Below are 23,099 nucleotides of genomic sequence, written 5' to 3' on the forward strand. Positions count from 1 at the left end.
GACTAACGAAATGAGGTAAGGGCTGTGACAAATAAGTCCAAACTTTCTCCTGTCAAATGCACACCGTCTGGCAAGTAAAAATCCACCTCCTCAAAACATATATGGGAGTATTTGATAATACGCCCTCCCAGGTCAACCACAAATCTGAACACTGCTGGGTTAAGCTTCCTTCTGACACTATCCAAAGCAGCACCTCCTTGCTCACCCCTCCAAAATCTATGCGGCACCATCTCAGACCAGACTAACAAGGTTCGCAGCAAACATCCTATAATCACCTGAAAGTCCCCTCTTATAGCATTTATCAGCTCTTTTCCTTTACATGTGCCCAAATAATTTCCACCTAAATGTGCCGCCAGGCAATCAGGCACTCCCCATTTCTCCTCAGATTGCCACAGTAAATCCATAAAACCTTTCCACTGAAAACGTCTCATCCCAATCCATCAAGCATCAAAGGGAGCCCTGAAAGCTAAAGGATGTCTTCTGGCCCAAAAAATATAAGAGTGCCCTACAAACCACACCCAACAAGATTCCCCAAGAACACCTGTAAGAAAAATATATCTAAACATTAATATTTGTACAATTGAAACAACAAAAAATAGGCCAAGGAGGGGGTAACAGCAGTTTGGGTGATCCAAATGAAGGTGAAAAACACAAAAACCTAATTCCTATTAATTTTGAGTATAAAAATTGAAAAGAACTTCACTCCTCCGTGTTATATGGTGGGAAGCTTAAGGCATTGGGTTTTCCAAAATGCAACTCACTAGGAGCGCTACTCACTATCCAACTTATCACCCATGATATACCCCTTACACTATGAGGACATCCAATGGCCTCATTTCTCAATTGCCTCATTGGAAGAACCTGAAACTGCTGTGTATGACGCTGCCCCGATTCTAAAAGAATAAGTTCCATAGGGGTAGATGTATTAACTGTCGAAGCAGCATCAGCGCACGTAAAGTAACCCCCAAAGTACACTCCAAAACAAAAAAATATATATTTTCTGTGTTTGTGACTTGTGTGCACTGTGGCTGCACGTGCATCAACAAAGGAGCAGCGCCAAGCGTGCGCCTGTGTCCCATAAGTAAAGAGCCGGCTGGCTCATTTCTTAAAGGGTGGTGTAACCCACAAAGTGCACTACTCTCCAGCAAAAATAAAAAAATATTTTCTGTGTTTGTGTGCGCTTTAGCCGCACGTATATATCAATATAACATAAATGGAGGACCAAACTTTCTTCGATAAAAATAAAATAGGGAAAGATCAAGAACCACTTCCTCCTAGTGCTGTTGCTGCTGCTGGGAGTTGTTCATCATCCCAGAGAGGAAGTAGGAACATCACTACTTTTACTAAACAATTGACCCTCCAACAGTCCCTAGCGATGAGGATGAAGTACGACAGCAGTCATCCTGAAGCAAAATGTATAACTGAGGCCTTGACTGCTATGTTGGTGTTAGACGTGCGTCCGGTATCGGCCATTAGTGCAGTGGGATTTAGACAATTGATGGAGGTAGTGTGTCCTCGGTTCCAAATCCCGTCTAGATTCCACCAGCATCCTCAAAGCAGCAGCGACAAGCGTGCGTTTGTCTGTTAAAGGGTGGTGACACCCTCAAAGTGTGCTACACAAACAATTAAAATATTGTTCTTTTTTTTTCTGTCTTTGTGAAATGTGTGGGCTGTAGCCGCACCTGCATCCTTAAAGCAGCAGCGACAAGCGTGCGTCTGTCTGTTAAAGGGTGGTGACACCCTCAAAGTGTGCTACACAAACAATTAAAATATTGTTCTTTTTTTTTCTGTCTTTGTGAATTGTGTGGGCTGTAGCCGCACTTGCATCCTCAAAGCAGCAGCGACAAGCGTGCGTCTGTCTGTTAAAGGGTGGTGTAACTCTCAACGTGCTCCAAAAAATAAAATAAAAATTTTAATGTGTTTGTGACTTGTGTGCGATGTAGCCGCACTTGCATCCTCAAAGCAGCAGCGACAAGCGTGCGTCTGTCTGTTAAAGGGTGGTGACACCCTCAAAGTGTGCTACACAAACAATTAAAATATTGTTCTTTTTTTTTCTGTCTTTGTGAAATGTGTGGGCTGTAGCCGCACCTGCATCCTTAAAGCAGCAGCGACAAGCGTGCATCTGTCTGTTAAAGGGTGGTGACACCCTCAAAGTGTGCTACACAAACAATTAAAATATTGTTCTTTTTTTTTCTGTCTTTGTGAATTGTGTGGGCTGTAGCCGCACTTGCATCCTCAAAGCAGCAGCGACAAGCGTGCGTCTGTCTGTTAAAGGGTGTTGTAACTCTCAAAGTGCTCCAAAAAATAAAATAAAAATTTTAATGTGTTTGTGACTTGTGTGCGATGTAGCCGCACTTGCATCATCAAAGCAGCAGCGACAAGCGTGCGTCTGTCTGTTAAAGGGTGGTGACACCCTCAAAGTGTGCTACACAAACAATTAAAATATTGTTCTTTTTTTTTCGGTCTTTGTGAAATGTGTGGGCTGTAGCCGCACCTGCATCCTTAAAGCAGCAGCGACAAGCGTGCGTCTGTCTGTTAAAGGGTGGTGTAACTCTCAAAGTGCTCCAAAAAATAAAAAACTCTTTTTTTTTCATGTGTTTGTGACTTGTGTGCGATGTAGCCGCACTTGCATCCTCAAAGCAGCAGCGACAAGCGTGCGTCTGTCTGTTAAAGGGTGGTGACACCCTCAAAGTGTGCTACACAAACAATTAAAATATTCTTCTTTTTTCTGTCTTTGTGTATTGTGTGGGCTGTAGCCGCACCTGCATCCTTAAAGCAGCAGCGACAAGCGTGCGTCTGTCTGCTAAAGGGTGGTGACACCCTCAAAGTGTGCTACACAAACAATTAAAATATTGTTCTTTTTTTTTCGGTCTTTGTGAAATGTGTGGGCTGTAGCCGCACCTGCATCCTTAAAGCAGCAGCGACAAGCGTGCGTCTGTCTGTTAAAGGGTGGTGACACCCTCAAAGTGTGCTACACAAACAATTAAAATATTCTTCTTTTTTCTGTCTTTGTGAATTGTGTGGGCTGTAGCCGCACCTGCATCCTTAAAGCAGCAGCGACAAGCGTGCGTCTGTCTGTTAAAGGGTGGTGTAACCCTCAAAGTGCGCTCCACAAACAATAAAAATATTCTTCTTTTTTTTTCTGTCTTTGTGAATTGTGTGGGCTGTAGCCGCACTTGCATCCTCAAAGCAGCAGCGACAAGCGTGCGTCTGTCTGTTAAAGGATTACATCGGTGACAGCATCCAAGTAGGCATGTCAGACAGTCCGTACCTGTACTGGCAGGAAAAAGAAGCAATTTGGAGGTCCCTGTACAAACTGGCTCTATTTTACCTGAGTTGCCCCCCCTCCAGTGTGTACTCCGAAAGAGTGTTTAGTGCAGCCGGGAACCTTGTCAGCGAAAGGCGTAGGAGGTTGCTTCCACAAAATGTGGAGAAGATGATGTTCATAAAATGAATTATCAACTCTTCCAGGGAGACCAGCCTCCAGAACGTACAGAGGGACCTGTGGTTCCAGCAGGGACGAATTAATACTCTGTGAGGATGAGGATGTACACACTGAAGAGGGTGAGGAATCGGTGGATGAGGAGGATGAGGATGACATCTTGCCTCCGTAGAGCCAGTTTGTGCAGGGACAGATTAATTGCCAGCTTGTTTTGTGGGGGCCCAAACGAACCAATCATTTCAGCCACAGTTGTGTGGCAGACCCTGGCGCTGAAATGATTGGTTTGTTAAAGTGTGCATGTCCTGTTTATACTACATATACCAAGGACAATTCCATCTTGCACCTCTTTTTTTTCTTTGCATTATGTACAGTTTGGGGCCTAGTTTTTCAAACTGCCATCCTGTCTGCCACTGCAGTTTCACGCCTAGATGGGTCACGTGTTTGTGCCGCCCACTCGTGTCGCTTAGCATAGTCATCCAGCTACCTCGGTGCAACCTTTTGGACATAAAAACACTATTGTGAGGTGTGAGGTGTTCAGAATAGACTGGAAATGAGTGGAAATTAAGGTTATTGAGGTTAATAATAGCATAGGAGCAGAAAAACCTACAAATTCTGTGATTTTAGCTGTTTTTATGCTTTTTTTAAAAAAAATACAGATCCAAAACACAAAACCCAGAACCCAAAACACGGAAGGGTGGTTTTGGCAAAACCAATCCAGATCCAAAACACGAAGAAAGATCCAGATCCAAAACCAAAACACAAAACACGAAAAGTGGCCGGTGCACACCCCTAGTCATAAGTTATGACTAGGGGTGTGCACCGGCCACTTTTCGTGTTTTGTGTTTTGGTTTTGGATCTGGATCTTTCTTCGTGTTTTGGATCTGGATTGGTTTTGCCAAAACCACCCTTCCGTGTTTTGGGTTCTGGGTTTTGTGTTTTGTATCTGTATTTTTTTGAAAAAAAGCATAAAAACAGCTAAAATCACAAAATTTGTAGGTTTTTCTGCTCCTATGCTATTATTAACCTCAATAACCTTAATTTCCACTCATTTCCAGTCTATTCTGAACACCTCACACCTCACAATAGTGTTTTTATGTCCAAAAGGTTGCACCGAGGTAGCTGGATGACTATGCTAAGCGACACGAGTGGGCGGCCCAAACACGTGACCCATCTAGGCGTGAAACTGCAGTGGCAGACAGGATGGCAGTTTGAAAAACTAGGCCCCAAACTGTACATAATGCAAAGAAAAAAAAGAGGTGCAAGATGGAATTGTCCTTGGGCCCTCCCACCCACCCTTATGTTGTATAAACAGGACATGCACACTTTAACAAACCAATCATTTCAGCGCCAGGGTCTGCCACACAACTGTGGCTGAAATGATTGGTTCGTTTGGGCCCCCACAAAACAAGCTGGCAATTTATCTGTCCCTGCACAAACTGGCTCTACGGAGGCAAGATGTCATCCTCATCCTCCTCATCCACCGATTCCTCACCCTCTTCAGTGTGTACATCCTCATCCTCACAGAGTATTAATTCGTCCCTGCTGGAACCACAGGTCCCTCTGTACGTTCTGGAGGCTGGTCTCCCTGGAAGAGTTGATAATTCATTTTATGAACATCATCTTCTCCACATTTTGTGGAAGCAACCTCCTACGCCTTTCGCTGACAAGGTTCCCGGCTGCACTAAACACTCTTTCGGAGTACACACTGGAGGGGGGGCAACTCAGGTAAAATAGAGCCAGTTTGTACAGGGACCTCCAAATTGCTTCTTTTTCCTGCCAGTACAGGTACGGACTGTCTGACATGCCTACTTGGATGCTGTCACCGATGTAATCCTTTAACAGACAGTCGCACGCTTGTCGCTGCTGCTTTGAGGATTCAAGTGCGGCTACAGCCCACACAATTCACAAAGACAGAAAAAAAAAAAGAATATTTTTATTGTTTGTGGAGCACACTTTGAGGGTTACACCACCCCCTGTTAACAGACAGACGCACGCTTGTCGCTGCTGCTTTGAGGATGCAAGTGCGGCTACAGCCCACACAATTCACAAAGACAGAAAAAAGAAGAATATTTTTATTGTTTGTGTAGCACACTTTGAGGGTGTCACCACCCTTGAACAGACAGACGCACGCTTGTCGCTGCTGCTTTAAGGATGCAGGTGCGGCTACAGCCCACACATTTCACAAAGACCGAAAAAAAAAAGAACAATATTTTAATTGTTTGTGTAGCACACTTTGAGGGTGTCACCACCCTTTAACAGACAGACGCACGCTTGTCGCTGCTGCTTTGAGGATGCAGGTGGAATCTAGACGGGATTTGGAACCGAGGACACACTACCTCCATCAATTGTCTAAATCCCACTGCACTAATGTCGGATACCGGACGCACGTCTAACACCAACATAGCAGTCAAGGCCTCAGTTATACGTTTTGCTTCAGGATGACTGCTGTCGTACTTCATCCTCATCGCTAGGGACTGTTGGAGGGTCAATTGTTTAGTAAAAGTAGTGATGTTCCTACTTCCTCTCTGGGATGATGAACAACTCCCAGCAGCAGCAACAGCACTAGGAGGAAGTGGTTCTTGATCTTTCCCTATTTTATTTTTATCGGAGAAAGTTTGGTCCTCCATTTATGTTATATTGATATATATACGTGCGGCTAAAGCGTACACAAACACAGAAAATATTTTTTTATTTTTGCTGGAGAGTAGTGCACTTTGTGGGTTACACCACCCTTTAAGAAATGAGCCAGCCGGCTCTTTACTTATGGGACACAGGCGCACGCTTGGCGCTGCTCCTTTGTTGATGCACGTGCAGCCACAGTGCACACAAGTCACAAACACAGAAAATATATTTTTTTTTGGTTTGGAGTGTACTTTGGGGGTTACAGAACCCTTTAACGGTCAAGCCAGCCGGCCCTTTACTTATGACACAGGCGCACGCTTGGCACTACTTTGTTGATGCACGTGCGGCTACTGCGCACACAATTCACAAACACAGAAAATAATTTTTTTTTTGGTTTGGACTGGAGTGTACTTTCGGGGGTTACAGCACCCTTTAACGGTCTAGCCAGCCGGCCCTTTACTTATGACACAGGCGCACGCTTGGCACTACTTTGCTGATGCACGTGCGGCTACTGCGCACACAATTCACAAACACAGAAAATAATTTTTTTTTTGGTTTGGACTGGAGTGTACTTTGGGGGTTACAGCACCCTTTAACGGTCAAGCCAGCCGGCCCTTTACTTATGACACAGGCGCACGCTTGGCACTACTTTGTTGATGCACGTGCGGCTACTGCGCACACAATTCACAAACACAGAAAATAATTTTTTTTTTGGCTTGGACTGGACTGTACTTTCGGGGGTTACAGCACCCTTTAACGGTCAAGCCAGCCGGCCCTTTACTTATGACACAGGCGCACACTTGGCACTACTTTGTTGATGCACGTGCGGCTACTGCGCACACAATTCACAAACACAGAAAATAATTTTTTTTTTGGTTTGGACTGGAGTGTACTTTGGGGGTTACAGCACCCTTAACGGTCAAGCCAGCCGGCCCTTTACTTATGACACAGGCGCACGCTTGGCACTACTTTGTTGATGCACGTGCGGCTACTGCGCACACAATTCACAAACACAGAAAATATATATTTTTTTTGGTTTGGACTGGAGTGTACTTTGGGGGTTACGGCACCCTTTAACGGTCAAGCCAGCCGGCCCTTTACTTATGACACAGGCGCACGCTTGGCACTACTTTGTTGATGCACATGCGGCTACTGCGCACACAATTCACAAACACAGAAAATAATTTTTTTTTGGGTTTGGACTGGAGTGTACTTTGGGGATTACAGCACCCTTTAACGGTCAAGCCAGCCGGCCCTTTACTTATGACACAGGCGCACGCTTGGCACTACTTTGTTGATGCACGTGCGGCTACTGCGCACACAATTCACAAACACAGAAAATAATTTTTTTTTTGGTTTGGACTGGAGTGTACTTTCGGGGGTTACAGCACCCTTAACGGTCAAGCCAGCCGGCCCTTTACTTATGACACAGGCGCACGCTTGGCACTATTTGTTGATGCACGTGCGGCTACTGCGCACACAATTCACAAACACAGAAAATAATTTTTTTTTTGGTTTGGACTGGAGTGTACTTTCGGGGGTTACAGCACCCTTAACGGTCAAGCCAGCCGGCCCTTTACTTATGACACAGGCGCACGCTTGGCACTACTTTGTTGATGCACGTGCGGCTACTGCGCACACAATTCACAAACACAGAAAATTATTTTTTTTTTGGTTTGGACTGGAGTGTACTTTGGGGGTTACAGCACCCTTTAACGGTCAAGCCAGCCGGCCCTTTACTTATGACACAGGCGCACGCTTGGCACTACTTTGTTGATGCACATGCGGCTACTGCGCACACAATTCACAAACACAGAAAATAATTTTTTTTTTGGTTTGGACTGGAGTGTACTTTCGGGGGTTACAGCACCCTTAACGGTCAAGCCAGCCGGCCCTTTACTTATGACACAGGCGCACGCTTGGCACTACTTTGTTGATGCACGTGCGGCTACTGCGCACACAATTCACAAACACAGAAAATTATTTTTTTTTTGGTTTGGACTGGAGTGTATTTTCGGGGGTTACAGCACCCTTAACGGTCAAGCCAGCCGGCCCTTTACTTATGACACAGGCGCACGCTTGGCACTACTTTGTTGATGCACGTGCGGCTACTGCGCACACAATTCACAAACACAGAAAATATATTTTTTTTTTAGCACTTGGGGGGAGCACCCCTGATGGACAGAGCACCCCCTGGACAACACTACAGCTCCCCTTTAGGACTGGGACACTGCACAGGACTTTGGAGTGGACACAGCCCCTATGGAGAACTGACTGCAGAACACAGTCCAGCCAGCCTCTATGGACTTTGAAGTAGTGGACACAGCCCCTATTAACAACAGCAGCACAGCACAACACAGCCAGCCCCTATGGACTTTGAAGTAGTGGACAACAGCAGCACTACACTACACTACACAGCCCTAACTCCCACCCTCCCTCTTCACTGTCCACAGCCGAGTGAGAAAATGGCGCCGACGCGGGTACCTTATATAGGATCCAAAACCCGTGAGACTCGGAAGGCGGGATGATGACGTTTTGCCTCGATTTCAGATCCGAGTTAGGCGGGAAAAGTCGAGCCTGATTCGGATCGGACTCGGATTGGGGGGGCTCGGGGGGGTTCGGATTTCAGAAATCCGAACCCGCTCACCCCTAGTTATGACACACAGTAGTGTCCCTTTTACACAATGCCCACATTAGTAGTGCCCCTAATACAAAATGCCCACTGTAGTAGTGCCCCTTATACAATGCCCACAGCTGTAGTGCCCATAACACATAATGCCCACTGTAGTGGTAGTGCCCCTTATGTAGTACCCACGGTGGTGGTACCCCTTATGCAGAGCCCACAGTAGTGGTGCCCCTTATGCAGTGCCCCCAGTAGTAGTGCCCCTTATGCAGTGCCCCCAGTAGTAGTGCCCCTTATGCAGTGCCCCCATGAGTGGTGCCCCTTATACAGTGCCCCCTATGCAATGCCCCCATTAGTAGTGCCCCCAGTAGTAATGCCGCTTGTAGTGGTGCTCCAGTAGTATTGTCCCCAGTAGTAGTGACCCCTTTAGTAATGCCCCCTGTAGTAGTGCCCCCTGTAGTAATGCCACCTGTAGTAATGCCCCCAGTGGTAATGCTTCCAGTAGTAGTGTCCACAGTGGTAATGCCCCCAGTAATAATGCCCCTTGTAGTAGTGCTCCCAGTAGTAATACCCCCAGTGGTAATGCCCCCATTAGTAGTGCTCCCATTAGTAATGCCCTCAGTAGTAATGCCCCCATTAGGAGTGCCCTCATTAGTAATGCCCCCTGTAATAGTGCCACTAGTGGTAATGCCCCTTATAGTAGTGCCCCCCAGTAGTAATGCCCCCAGTAGTAAAGCCCCCTGTAGTAATGCCCCCAGTAGTAATGTCCCCAGTGGTAGTGCCCCCTGTAGTAGTGCCCCCATTAGTAGTGCCCCTTACACACAAAAAAAACCAATACTTACCTTAAGCCCTGCTCATGCATCCGCTGCCATCCGTCTTGACAATGACAATATTTTTTTATTATTATGAAAAAAGCCCTGAGAGCCTGGATTCCATGGATTACTAGTGGCTGTCCAGTAATAGGGGTGGAGCTTCCTGCACATCACTGCCTGTACTGCCAGCTAATCACATGTGCTAAGTTCCTCCAATAAGGGCTCACCACATTCTCTTTTGACTTCTCCTTCTCATTAGCATGGACAGAGTGAGACTGCCTGAAAGAATACTGCTGAAAGAGGCTGAGCTGTGCAGGAAGCCTGACATGTGCACTATGTAGTAGTGAGCTAGATAAATGTACTGTACTGTAGAATACAAATGATCTGTGGACAGTGGTCAGGTCACTGAGAATATTCTGTAACACAACTGACACTAATTCCCTCATTTCAAGGGGCCAATACAAAGTTGGTGTAAGTTTGCAAAAGTTTACTTGCATCATCAAACTTGCATATGCTGCACGAGTGTACAAATGCCAAATTACGGAACTCGCAGCAAGGACACTCAGCATATCTACAGACTGTGACCTGGGAGAAAAAGTGGGGAAATTCTTTTGAACCCCCCAAAATTGGCAACTGATATAGCAGGACAATATAGAAGGCTGTTATTGGCCATACGCGAAGTAATGGAGTTCCTTAAAAGGTGTAAAATAGTAAAGTTATACTTTTTTTTTAAAGATCTTTATTTACATTTTTGTAAATAAAGATAAAGAAAAACCAACATAGTATACGTCTGTACCAAGAAATAGAAGCAGCAGCTAAGCAGTAGCAAATACAGACATCAGAACACAAAACAATATTCATGAACAGATATAAACAATGAGGGAAACACTGCTCTGCTTTGTTTTGCCTCGCTTAACAAAGTGCTTCTATACTACATTCTCTTGTGATGAATACTTTTCGCTATAGAGTTATGGTATCATATACTGTGGCTGTGGTATTAGCTCATAGGGAGAGGGCCCAGAACAGGGGAAGGCTGAGATTATGCTGGACAAAGGAGTGGCTGCTACAGAAGGAGATTCGGGAGAACAATCCGGATGACTACCGCAACAGTCTGTTCATGGATGATGCCACCTTCCAGGAGTTGCTACGTCTGGTGACTCCATACATCCAGAGGCAGAATACTAAGTTACGGAGGGCCATTTCAGCTGAGGAGAGGCTGATTGCTACCCTGAGTTACCTAGCTACAGGAAGATCGCTGGATGACCTGAAGTTTGGCTCCATCATCTCCCCTCAAAATTTGGGCTTCATCATCCCAGAGACCTGCAAAGTCATCATTACTGTCCCCAGTCAGCAGTACTTTTAGGCAAGAGAAGACAAAACACATTTTTTTTATTATAAATCTACAAAATATGCATCCTGAACACGGCTAAATTTTTTCTGTATTTTAAATGTCACGCAACATATAAAACAGTATAAACAATTGCACATTTTAATGAAAACTATGTGCATTAATATAATTAAAACTTTAAATGTTATAAAAATAAATAGACTGGAAAATATGGCCCTTTAAATTGCACATTTAACAACATTTTTAAAATGTGCATATAATGTAATACTAAACAATAGTATAACAAAATGATCAACAAGTTTTATTAGTCCCAATAACTTTGGTGCTCTATGATATATGGTGCTTGTGGTGTTGATTTGAATAGGTCAATAAACATGTGCCGTAAGCGCAAATTGCAGCCCCATCAATCTGCCCTTACGGCATGTGTTTCTTGACCTAGTGCTATCTGCGACAGAAGCACCATATATCATAGAGTAGCTATTGGGAATGATAAAACTTGTTGATAATTGGGATAATAAGGGCTTAAAAGTTGTAAAACTGAGGAGGGTCCTCCTCTGCCTCCATTAAGGTAGTAAAATGCCTGCGGAAGCTGTGGTCGGATTGCTGGCTAGGGGAGTAGGGTTTGTTGGGGTGGGACCCATCATTATAGTGGAATGGCCAATTGGGTGGTGCTGAGGCTCCATTATACAGTTATGTCGAGTAAGTTGGCCAGTTTTCCCTCGGATGACCAAGTCGTACACTAGCCATTCAAATTGGAACTGTTGCTCTGGGATCATTTGATGCATAGCGCTTCCTAAATGAGAGGCTAGGATGTCGAAATGGTCCGGAGAGTGTTGCAGCACCTTTTCTGCCTTTCAGATAAACTGATCCACAGGGGTTGTAGATTGCGGCTGGATTTTGCTGTCCATGCGTCGTTGTCTTTTGGGGGGTTGTGGCCTCGTTTGGGTGGAGCTTTCCCCCTCATTCTTCATGATGCCGCTTAGGTCTTGTGTAGCATTAATGTCCAGGTCTGGGGTAGAAGGCTGTTAAAAAAAAAAAATTAGCATAAAGGTCATGTTTTAACCAATATTTTTAGCTTATTCTAGTTCCCTACAACCGTGGAAGAATGGAAAAGTATTGCTGATGAATTTGACCGAAGGTGGAATTCCCCTAAGTGCGGAGGAGCTATAGATGGCAAACATGTTCGAATAACCACACCTGCCAACAGTGGATCCTATTATTATAATTACAAGGAATTTTTCAGCATTGTTCTTGTGGCTGTGGTGAATGCAAACTATAAATTGGCAAGAATGGCCATGCTTCGGATGGTGGATCCCATCATCATCTCCAAAAGCCTTAACTTGCCGTTTGTTGATGAAACGAAGCACGTCCTAAATTTTGTGTTTGCGGCTGACGAGGCCTTTGCACTCCATGAACACATTATGAAGCCATATGCGCAAAGGGGACTAACAGAGGAGAATCACATCTACAATTACAGACTGTCAAGTACACGCCGGATTGTGGAGAACCTGTTTGACATCATGAGCAATCGTTTCCGCATTTTCCACACAGCCATCAACCTGCATGTGGACAAGATAGACTGGGTCGACTTGGCATGCTGTGTCCTGCAAAATTTTCTAAGGCGGAAAACCATGCAGCAAAGGACAACAGGCACAGCTATGTCAGATGACCCAGAACAGCCAGAGGACTTGGATCATTGGTCATCTGTGCAAGCAATAGGGGTTTGAGAAATGGGCACTGCATGCGCAAAACAGGTCAGGGAGGAATACCTTACCTATTTTAATGGAGTGGGCGCTGCACCATGGCAGGAAGACTTTATAAAATAAATTAGAGAGGAGAAATCTGGACTTTATTGTAGATTGTTAAACATTTGGCATGGTGTGTTTGCACTGTCTCCACTTACCAAATCCACGCTGGACAGATTGGCAGTCTGCAGCATATAATACACATTGGGGGTCTGCGGCATATAATACACATTGGGGGTCTGTGGCATATAAAACAGATTGGTGGTCTGCGGTATATAATACACAATGGTGGTCAGTGGCATATATACACATTGGTGGTCAATGGCATATATACACATTGGTGGTCAGTGGCATATAATACACATTGGTGGTCAGTGACTTATATACACATTGGTGGTCAGTGGCATACATGCACAATGGTGGTCAGTGGCATATATACACATTGGTGGTCAGTGGAATATAATACACATTGGTGGTCAGTGGCATATATACACTGTAATATCGTGATTAAACCTTGGTACAATCCTGCCTATACCTTCTAAATCCTGCCTATACCTTCTAAAATTGTTGCTATTAGCGTAATGAGTCATACAGTAAATAAATGCCTTCAGACTTTGAATGTGTTTCCAACGCACAAAAGGTTATTATTCAACATAAAAACAGTAGGTTACACGCTGTGATCTAAAGACAATTTAGCGCAAATAAATCATACAGACCCAAGGTACAGTTGTTACATACGCACGCGCTCTGGCCCAGATACCGGCATCAGCAAGAAACCTCCGTCAACAGCATCAGCAAGAAGACTCCAGATTGGGGTCAGAGTGCACATATATACCCTTACAGAGATAGGCAATACAATAGGCAAGTTTGGCATGATTCCATTGGTTCTCCGTCACGGTGCTTCTGTTACAGGACATTTAACAGGTCACTTCAAATGGACACAGGTCAGCCTCCAACAGCCTTTTGTCTCCTTTTTCCCGCTGCATGCAAATCTAAGCTGCTAAACATTACATAGTACATTTTAGTAAAAAAGGTTCATCGCTGAATAGGTCCTACAAAATAATTTTGTATATGCCGAATATGAAGGTGTTGGGGAGATTCTTTTGGTACACATCATTTCAAAAGGAGTCAGGTCTCTACAGAAACCATTATACCACCCACTGATGAAAGAAAATGCTTATTTAGCATCAGTAGAGAGAAGGATCGGGGGACTGCAGGGTTGAACACTCCCAGGCACAAAGCTCACCTGATCAGGGTGAATCAGTATCGGAAGCAGAAGCTTCATGAATTTTGCACTTAAGTTTGCATACAGCTTAATGTCTACATTGAGCACTGAGATTGGGCAACAACTGGCACATTGCACAGGGGCCTTCCCTTCCTTTGGAATGACAATGATACTGTATAAGCATTCTAGAAACGGGTAGAAAAATTGTCCGCACTAAAAACCATATTAAAGTAGGGGGACTAACTGGTCAACAAATGCTTTACAGTATGTGATGGAAAACCCATCAGGGCCAGGGTTCTTGCCCGAAGGTGAGGCTTTGACAGCTGTGTGTAACTCTATTTCAGTGAAAGTACTCTAGGTAAGATCTTGGAAGATTTGGTTCTGGTGGCCATTGAAATCAATAGCGTCCATTTGTCTGGCTTTACGAAAAATGTCCTCTTTAGTGGTAAAATAGTGTAGACAACATATGATAGAAACATAGAAATTGGCGGCAGGTAAGAACCACTTGGCCCATTTAGTCTAGATGTCCTGGGGTTGCTCTGACGATAACCCCCACATCCTCAAAGCTCTGTGAACCTTGTCAAATGTGACTTGTGTTTCTCAATCATTATCTAATAGCTGATTTAAAATTTTAGGGAGGGCATCAATGATTCCTGGTGGAACATCTTCAGGGATACCTTGCACTCTCAAACTGTTTTGCCTACCCCAATTATCAATATTGTCAAAATGTCTGTTGGTGTCAATTGACTGCTTGAGTTGGCAATTGAACATGTCCTGCATCTGGTCAAGATGAGCAGCAGTAACATCTTGGGTGTTCTCAAGTGTGTAGACATGATCTGTAACTCAAGATCTGCAACGCAAGATCAGTGTAAAGCAGCCCCTTTTGGGATTGGACTGTATATTGTATACGTTTTACCAAATACAATAGGTCATATTGAATGTCCTTCCTAGTTGGAAGTGAGGTAATATAAGCCAAAATGTCTGCTATATCACCCCAGATGAAGAAGGCATCAGAGAGACAGAAGCCCTTAGCTGGGAATGGTCATCTTGATCTTTAGAAGACTTTTAGAATGCTTGGGAGAGATGATCTGATGGCCGAGTAGAGGAAGGAGAGTGGAATAAATTCTTGAAAGCAGATTGAGAGGATCCCATCTTTGGTTTTAGAGGAGCTCTAGCCATTCGAAATCAGACTTAATCACAACATGTTTATCAGTTGAATTAGAAATACAGTGCATCTGGAAAGTATTCACAGCGCTTCACTTTTTCCACATTTTGTTATATTATAGACTTATTCCAAAATGGAATAAATTAATTTTTGTCCTCAAAATTCTACACACAAAACCCCATAATGACAAAATGTAAAAAGTTTTTTTGAGATTTTTGCAAATGTAATTAAAAAAAACAACTAAGAAATCACATGTACATAAGTATTCACAGCCTTTGCTCAATATTTTGTTGATGGAGCTTTGGCAGCAATTACAGCCTCAAGTATTTTTGAATATGATGCCACAAGCTGGGCACACCTAACTTTGGGCAGTTTCGCCCATTCCTCTCAAGCTCCATCAGGTTGAATGGGAAGCGTCGGTACACAACCATTTTCAAATCTCTCCAGAGAAGTTCAATCGGATTGAAGTCTGGGCTCTGGCTGGGCCACTCAAGGACATTCACAGAATTGTCCTGAAGCCACTCCTTTGATATCTTGGCTGTGTGCTTAGGGTCGTTGTCCTGCTGAAAGATGAACCGTCGCCCCAGTCTGAGGTCAAGAGCGCTCTGGAGCAGGTTTTCATCCAGGACGTCTCTGTACATTCATCTTTCCCTGCTGCATTCATCTTTCCCTCTATTCTGACTAGTCTCCCAGTTCCTGTCGCTGAAAAACATCCCCACAGCATGATGCTGCCACCACCATGCTTCACTGTAGGGATGGTATTGGCCTGGTGATGAGCGGTGCCTAGTTTCCTCCAAACATAATGCCTGGCATTCACACCAAAGAGTTCAATCATTGTCTCATCAGACCAGAGAATTTTGATTCTCATGGTCTGAGAGTCCTTCAGGTGCATTTTGGCAAACTCCAGGTGGGCTGCCATGTGGTTTTTACTAAGGAGTGACTTCCGTCTGGCCACTCTACCATACAGGCCTTATTGGTGGATAGCTGCAGAGATGGTTGTGCTTCTGGAAGGTTCTCCTCTCTCCACAGCGGAATGCTGTAGCTCTGACAGAGTGACCATCGGGTTCTTGGTCACCTCCCTGACTAGGGCCCATCTCCCCCGATCGCTCAGTTAAGACAGCCGGCCAACTCTAGGAAGAGTCCTGGTGGTTCAGAACTTCTTCCATTTACGGGTGATGGAGGCCACTGTGCTCATTGGGACCTTCAAAGCAGCAGATATTTTTCTGTATCCTTCCCCAGATTTGTGCCTCGAGACAATCCTGTCTCGGAGGTCTACAGAGAATTCCTTGGACTTCATGCTTGGTTTGTGCTCTGACATGCATTGTCAAGTGTGGGACCTTATACAGACAGGTGTATGCCTTTCAAAATCATGCCCAATCAACTGAATTTACCACAGGTGGACTCCAATTAAGCTGTAGGAACATCTCAAGGATGATCAGTGGAAACAGGATGCACCCTGAGATCAATTTTGAGCTTCATGGCAAAGGCTGTGAATACTTATGTACATGTGATTTCTTCGTTTTTTTTTTTTTTTTTTTTTTAAATTTGCAAAAATCTTAAAAAAGCTTTTTACACGTTGTCATTATGGGGTTTTGTGTGTAGAATTTTGAGGACAAAAATTAATTTATTCCATTTTGGAATAAGGCTGTAACATAACAAAATGTGGAAAAAGTGAAGCACTGTGAATACGTTCCGGATGCACTGTACATATTCATGTGGAAGGTACAGATGAGCCACATTATATCACTACTTCCACTGTGGCTATGCCATAGGGCTGGTGCAAATTTCAATGGTGCATCGGATGGTGCACTGATGGTGCATCTAAAGACACACCAAGACGGATTTGCACCGCCGCAAAGCGCAGCAAGAGGGCCTCTTAGTATTCACAAAATCACCTATAGCATTATCATAAAGACGCACATCCAGCAAATGTAGTCATGTCTGCTTGCCGCTCAGAATCAGCCCCTATATCTATGGCACCCATATTTACATATAATGGGCCTAGCCCTGGACTGCATTTTTTGTGGTCCAACAGTGACAATAATATGCAAATGCTAGTTTCAGCCTTCTCCTTTTGTAGTAACGTGCACCTGAAGGTGCAAGTACTGAAACGTCCACTTTCAGTGGTGGTGCACGGTGCAATACTGGCAGTGATTCAAGACATTCCACCATTGGCACACCATCGTGTGCAACATTGACGCTTACACTTGCCTTAGGCAGGTGCAGTTTTCCCGTCTGAACTACTTCCAAACATGGCCTCTGTGATTGTGGCTCAGCGTCTGAGAAAGCAGCAGCTTTCACTGACACGCCCATGACACACCCAGAACACACACACGTGACAGATTTTTTTTTTTTGCGTACAATTTAGGCCACCTCCCAGTCACCCCCTAGTGTGTTGTTACAGAGTACACACAGGGAAACTCAAGCATTGTAGGGGTCTTCTGAATTGTTCACACAGATGCAGTAGCAAATAATCGTTCAACTATGCGAAAATTGGCATTTCGTGCAGTTAGCATCCACCTCTGACTCAGGCCCAGAATCAATAACAGCGATAATAATACAACATCCTCTACCCAGGGCCGAAACTAGGATTTTTGTCACCAGGGGCAAGACAGTAATTTGGCGCCCCCCCTGCCCATCATAAGATGGCCTTTTCTGACATAAATTTAATATCCATCCCTTAAAAATATTAGTTAAGGTTTCTTAAATAAAACCATGAAATGTCCAAATTATTAATTAAATTACAAATATCGACAGAACAAACATATTACACATAATGCCACATATTATAATGCCCTTTATACGTAATGCCACCTATTGTAATGCCCTTTACACATAATGCTACATATTGTAATGCCATTTACACATAATGCCACATATGTCATTTACACATAATGCTACATATTATAATGTCATTTACACATAAGGCTACATATTATAATGCCCTTTACACATAATGCTGCCATATTATAATGTCATTTACACATAATTCTACATATTATAATGTCATTTACACATAAGGCTACATATTATAATGCCCTTTACACATAATGTAACATATTATAATGCCCTTTACACATAATGCTACATAGTATAATGCCCTTTACACATAATGCTACATATTATAATTAGGGGTGAGCGGGTTCGGATATCTGAAATCCGAACCCCCCCGAGCCCCCCCGATCCGAGTCCGATCCGAGTCAGGCTCGACTTTTCCCGCCTGACTCGGATCTGACATCGAGGCAAAACGTCATCATCCCGCCTTCCGAGTCTCGCGGGTTTTGGATCCTATATAAGGTACCCGCGTCGGCGCCATTTTCTCACTCGGCTGTGGACAGTGAAGAGGGAGGGTGGGAGTTAGTGCTGTGTAGTGTAGTGTAGTGTAGTGCTGCTGTTGTCCACTACTTCAAAGTCCATAGGGGCTGGCTGTGTTGTGCTGTGCTGCTGTTGTTAATAGGTGCTGTGTCCACTACTTCAAAGTCCATAGGGGCTGGCTGGACTGTGTTGTGCAGTCAGTTCTCCATAGGGGCTGTGTCTACTCCAAAGTCCTGTGCAGTGTCCCAGTCCTAAAGGGGTGCTGTAGTGTTGTCCAGGGGGTGCTCTGTCCATCAGGGGTGCTCCCCCCAAGTGCTAAAAAAATAATATATTTTCTGTGTTTGTGAATTGTGTGCGCAGTAGCCGCACGTGCATCAACAAAGTAGTGCCAAGCGTGCGCCTGTGTCATAAGTAAAGGGCCGGCTGGCTTGACCGTTAAAGGGTGCTGTAACCCCCGAAAGTACACTCCAGTCCAAACCAAAAAAAAATTATTTTCTGTGTTTGTGAATTGTGTGCGCAGTAGCCGCACGTGCATCAACAAAGTAGTGCCAAGCGTGCGCCTGTGTCATAAGTAAAGGGCCGGCTGGCTTGACCGTTAAGGGTGCTGTAACCCCCGAAAGTACACTCCAGTCCAAACCAAAAAAAAAATTATTTTCTGTGTTTGTGAATTGTGTGCGCAGTAGCCGCACGTGCATCAACAAAGTAGTGCCAAGCGTGCGCCTGTGTCATAAGTAAAGGGCCGGCTGGCTTGATCGTTAAGGGTGCTGTAACCCCCGAAAGTACACTCCAGTCCAAACCAAAAAAAAAATTATTTTCTGTGTTTGTGAATTGTGTGCGCAGTAGCCGCACGTGCATCAACAAAGTAGTGCCAAACGTGCGCCTGTGTCATAAGTAAAGGGCCGGCTGGCTTGACCGTTAAGGGTGCTGTAACCCCCGAAAGTACACTCCAGTCCAAACCAAAAAAAAAATTATTTTCTGTGTTTGTGAATTGTGTGCGCAGTAGCCGCACGTGCATCAACAAAGTAGTGCCAAACGTGCGCCTGTGTCATAAGTAAAGGGCCGGCTGGCTTGACCGTTAAGGGTGCTGTAACCCCCGAAAGTACACTCCAGTCCAAACCCAAAAAAAAATTATTTTCTGTGTTTGTGAATTGTGTGCGCAGTAGCCGCACGTGCATCAACAAAGTAGTGCCAAGCGTGCGCCTGTGTCATAAGTAAAGGGCCGGCTGGCTTGACCGTTAAGGGTGCTGTAACCCCCAAAAGTACACTCCAGTCCAAACCAAAAAAAAAATTATTTTCTGTGTTTGTGAATTGTGTGCGCAGTAGCCGCACGTGCATCAACAAAGTAGTGCCAAGCGTGCGCCTGTGTCATAAGTAAAGGGCCGGCTGGCTTGACCGTTAAGGGTGCTGTAACCCCCGAAAGTACACTCCAGTCCAAACCTAAAAAAAAATTATTTTCTGTGTTTGTGAATTGTGTGCGCAGTAGCCGCACGTGCATCAACAAAGTAGTGCCAAGCGTGCGCCTGTGTCATAAGTAAAGGGCCAGCTGGCTTGACCGTTAAAGGGTGCTGTAACCCCCGAAAGTACACTCCAGTCCAAACCAAAAAAAAATTATTTTCTGTGTTTGTGAATTGTGTGCGCAGTAGCCGCACGTGCATCAACAAAGTAGTGCCAAGCGTGCGCCTGTGTCATAAGTAAAGGGCCGGCTGGCTTGACCGTTAAGGGTGCTGTAACCCCTGAAAGTACACTCCAGTCCAAACCTAAAAAAAAATTATTTTCTGTGTTTGTGAATTGTGTGCGCAGTAGCCGCACGTGCATCAACAAAGTAGTGCCAAGCGTGCGCCTGTGTCATAAGTAAAGGGCCGGCTGGCTTGACCGTTAAGGGTGCTGTAACCCCCGAAAGTACACTCCAGTCCAAACCCAAAAAAAAATTATTTTCTGTGTTTGTGAATTGTGTGCGCAGTAGCCGCACGTGCATCAACAAAGTAGTGCCAAGCGTGCGCCTGTGTCATAAGTAAAGGGCCGGCTGGCTTGACCGTTAAGGGTGCTGTAACCCCCAAAAGTACACTCCAGTCCAAACCAAAAAAAAAATTATTTTCTGTGTTTGTGAATTGTGTGCGCAGTAGCCGCACGTGCATCAACAAAGTAGTGCCAAGCGTGCGCCTGTGTCATAAGTAAAGGGCCGGCTGGCTTGACCGTTAAGGGTGCTGTAACCCCCGAAAGTACACTCCAGTCCAAACCTAAAAAAAAATTATTTTCTGTGTTTGTGAATTGTGTGCGCAGTAGCCGCACGTGCATCAACAAAGTAGTGCCAAGCGTGCGCCTGTGTCATAAGTAAAGGGCCAGCTGGCTTGACCGTTAAAGGGTGCTGTAACCCCCGAAAGTACACTCCAGTCCAAACCAAAAAAAAATTATTTTCTGTGTTTGTGAATTGTGTGCGCAGTAGCCGCACGTGCATCAACAAAGTAGTGCCAAGCGTGCGCCTGTGTCATAAGTAAAGGGCCGGCTGGCTTGACCGTTAAGGGTGCTGTAACCCCTGAAAGTACACTCCAGTCCAAACCTAAAAAAAAATTATTTTCTGTGTTTGTGAATTGTGTGCGCAGTAGCCGCACGTGCATCAACAAAGTAGTGCCAAGCGTGCGCCTGTGTCATAAGTAAAGGGCCGGCTGGCTTGACCGTTAAAGGGTGCTGTAACCCCCTGAAAGTACACTCCAGTCCAAACCAAAAAAAAATTATTTTCTGTGTTTGTGAATTGTGTGCGCAGTAGCCGCACGTGCATCAACAAAGTAGTGCCAAGCGTGCGCCTGTGTCATAAGTAAAGGGCCGGCTGGCTTGACCGTTAAAGGGTGCTGTAACCCCCAAAGTACACTCCAGTCCAAACCAAAAAAAAATTATTTTCTGTGTTTGTGAATTGTGTGCGCAGTAGCCGCACGTGCATCAACAAAGTAGTGCCAAGAGTGCGCCTGTGTCATAAGTAAAGGGCCGGCTGGCTTGACCGTTAAAGGGTGCTGTAACCCACAAAGTACACTCCAGTCCAAACCAAAAAAAAAATTATTTTCTGTGTTTAGCCGCACGTATATATCAAATCGATATAACATAAATGGAGGACCAAACTTTCTCCGATAAAAATAAAATAGAGAAAGATCAAGAACCACTTCCTCCTAGTGCTGAAGCTGCTGCCACTAGTCATGACATAGACGATAACATGCCATCAACGTCGTCTGCCAAGGCCGATGCCCAATGTCATAGTAGAGGGCACATACAATCCCAAATGGCAAAGTTCAGGAAAATGACCTTGAAAAAGACATTTAAATCAGCTGAAGAGAAACGTAAACTTGCCAATATGCCATTTACGACACGGAGTGGCAAGGAACGGCTAAGGTCGATCCCTAGTATGTTCATGACTAGTGGTTCAGCTTCACATGACGATGGAAGCACTCCTCCCACTAAAAAAATCAAAAGAGTTAAGCTGGCAAAAGCACAGCGAAGAACTGTGCTTTCTAAGAAGATATCACAAATCCCCAAGGAGAGTCCAAGTGTGGTGGTGGTTGCGATGCCTGACCTTCCCAGCACTGGACGGGAAGAGGTGGCTCTTTCCACCATTTGCACGCCCCCTGCAAGTGCTGAAAGGAGCACCCACAGTCCACTTGCTGATATGCAAATTGAAGATGTCACTGTTGAAGTACAACAGGATGAGGATACTGGTGTAGCTGGCGCTGAGGAGGAAGTTGGCGAGGAGGATTCTGATGGTGATGTGGTTTGTTTAAATCAGGCTCCGGGGGAGACAGTTGTTGTCCGTGGGATGAAAAAGCCCATCACGGTCATGCCTGGGCAGAAGACCAAACATTCCACCTCTTTGGTCTGGCAATATTTCTATCCAAATCCGGACAACAACTGTCTTGCCATATGTACCATATGTAAAGGTGAAATAAGTAGGGGTAGGGACGTCAACCACCTAGGAACATCCTCCCTTATACGGCACCTGCAGCGCGTTCATAAAAAGTTACTGTCAAGTTCAGAAACTTTGGCTCAGACCGTAAGCAGTCCAGGGACACCTAAATCCCGTTGTCCTGTTGTATCCAAGCGCCTGCAAACCACACCGTCAACTCCCTCCTCGTCAATTTCCTCCTTAGTCAGGATCGGAAGTAGTCCTGCAGGCCATATCACTGGCATGACTGACTCTCCTATCCGGGATTCCTCCGGAGGATCCTGCATTGCTACGCCTACTGCTGCCGCTGCTGCTGTTGCTGCTGCTGCTGGGAGTCGTTCATCATCCCAGAGAGGAAGTAGGAACACCACTACTTTTACTAAACAATTGACCCTCCAACAGTCCTTAGCGAGGAGGATGAAGTACGACAGCAGTCATCCTGAAGCAAAACGTATAACTGAGGCCTTGACTGCTATGTTGGTGTTAGACGTGCGTCCGGTATCCGCCATTAGTGCAGTGGGATTTAGACAATTGATGGAGGTAGTGTGTCCCCGGTTCCAAATCCCGTCTAGATTCCACTTCACTAGGCAGGCGATACCGAGACTGTACAGAAACGTCAGAAAAAGTGTCCTCAGTGTCCTGAAAAATGCCGTTGTACACAATGTCCACTTAACCACGGACATGTGGACAAGTGGAACAGGGCAGACTAAGGACTATATGACTGTGACAGCCCACTGGGTAGATGTATCACCTTACGCAGCAACAGCAGCAGCGTCACCAGTAGCAGCATCTCAGAAACGCCAGCTCGTTACAAGGCAGGCTACGCTGTGTATCACCGGTTTCAGTAAGAGGCACACCGCCGACAACCTCTTAGAGA

Source organism: Taudactylus pleione, unplaced genomic scaffold, assembly GCF_031769625.1.
Source record: "Taudactylus pleione unplaced genomic scaffold, aTauple2 ptg000408l, whole genome shotgun sequence".
NCBI classification, from domain to species: Eukaryota; Metazoa; Chordata; class Amphibia; order Anura; family Myobatrachidae; genus Taudactylus; species Taudactylus pleione.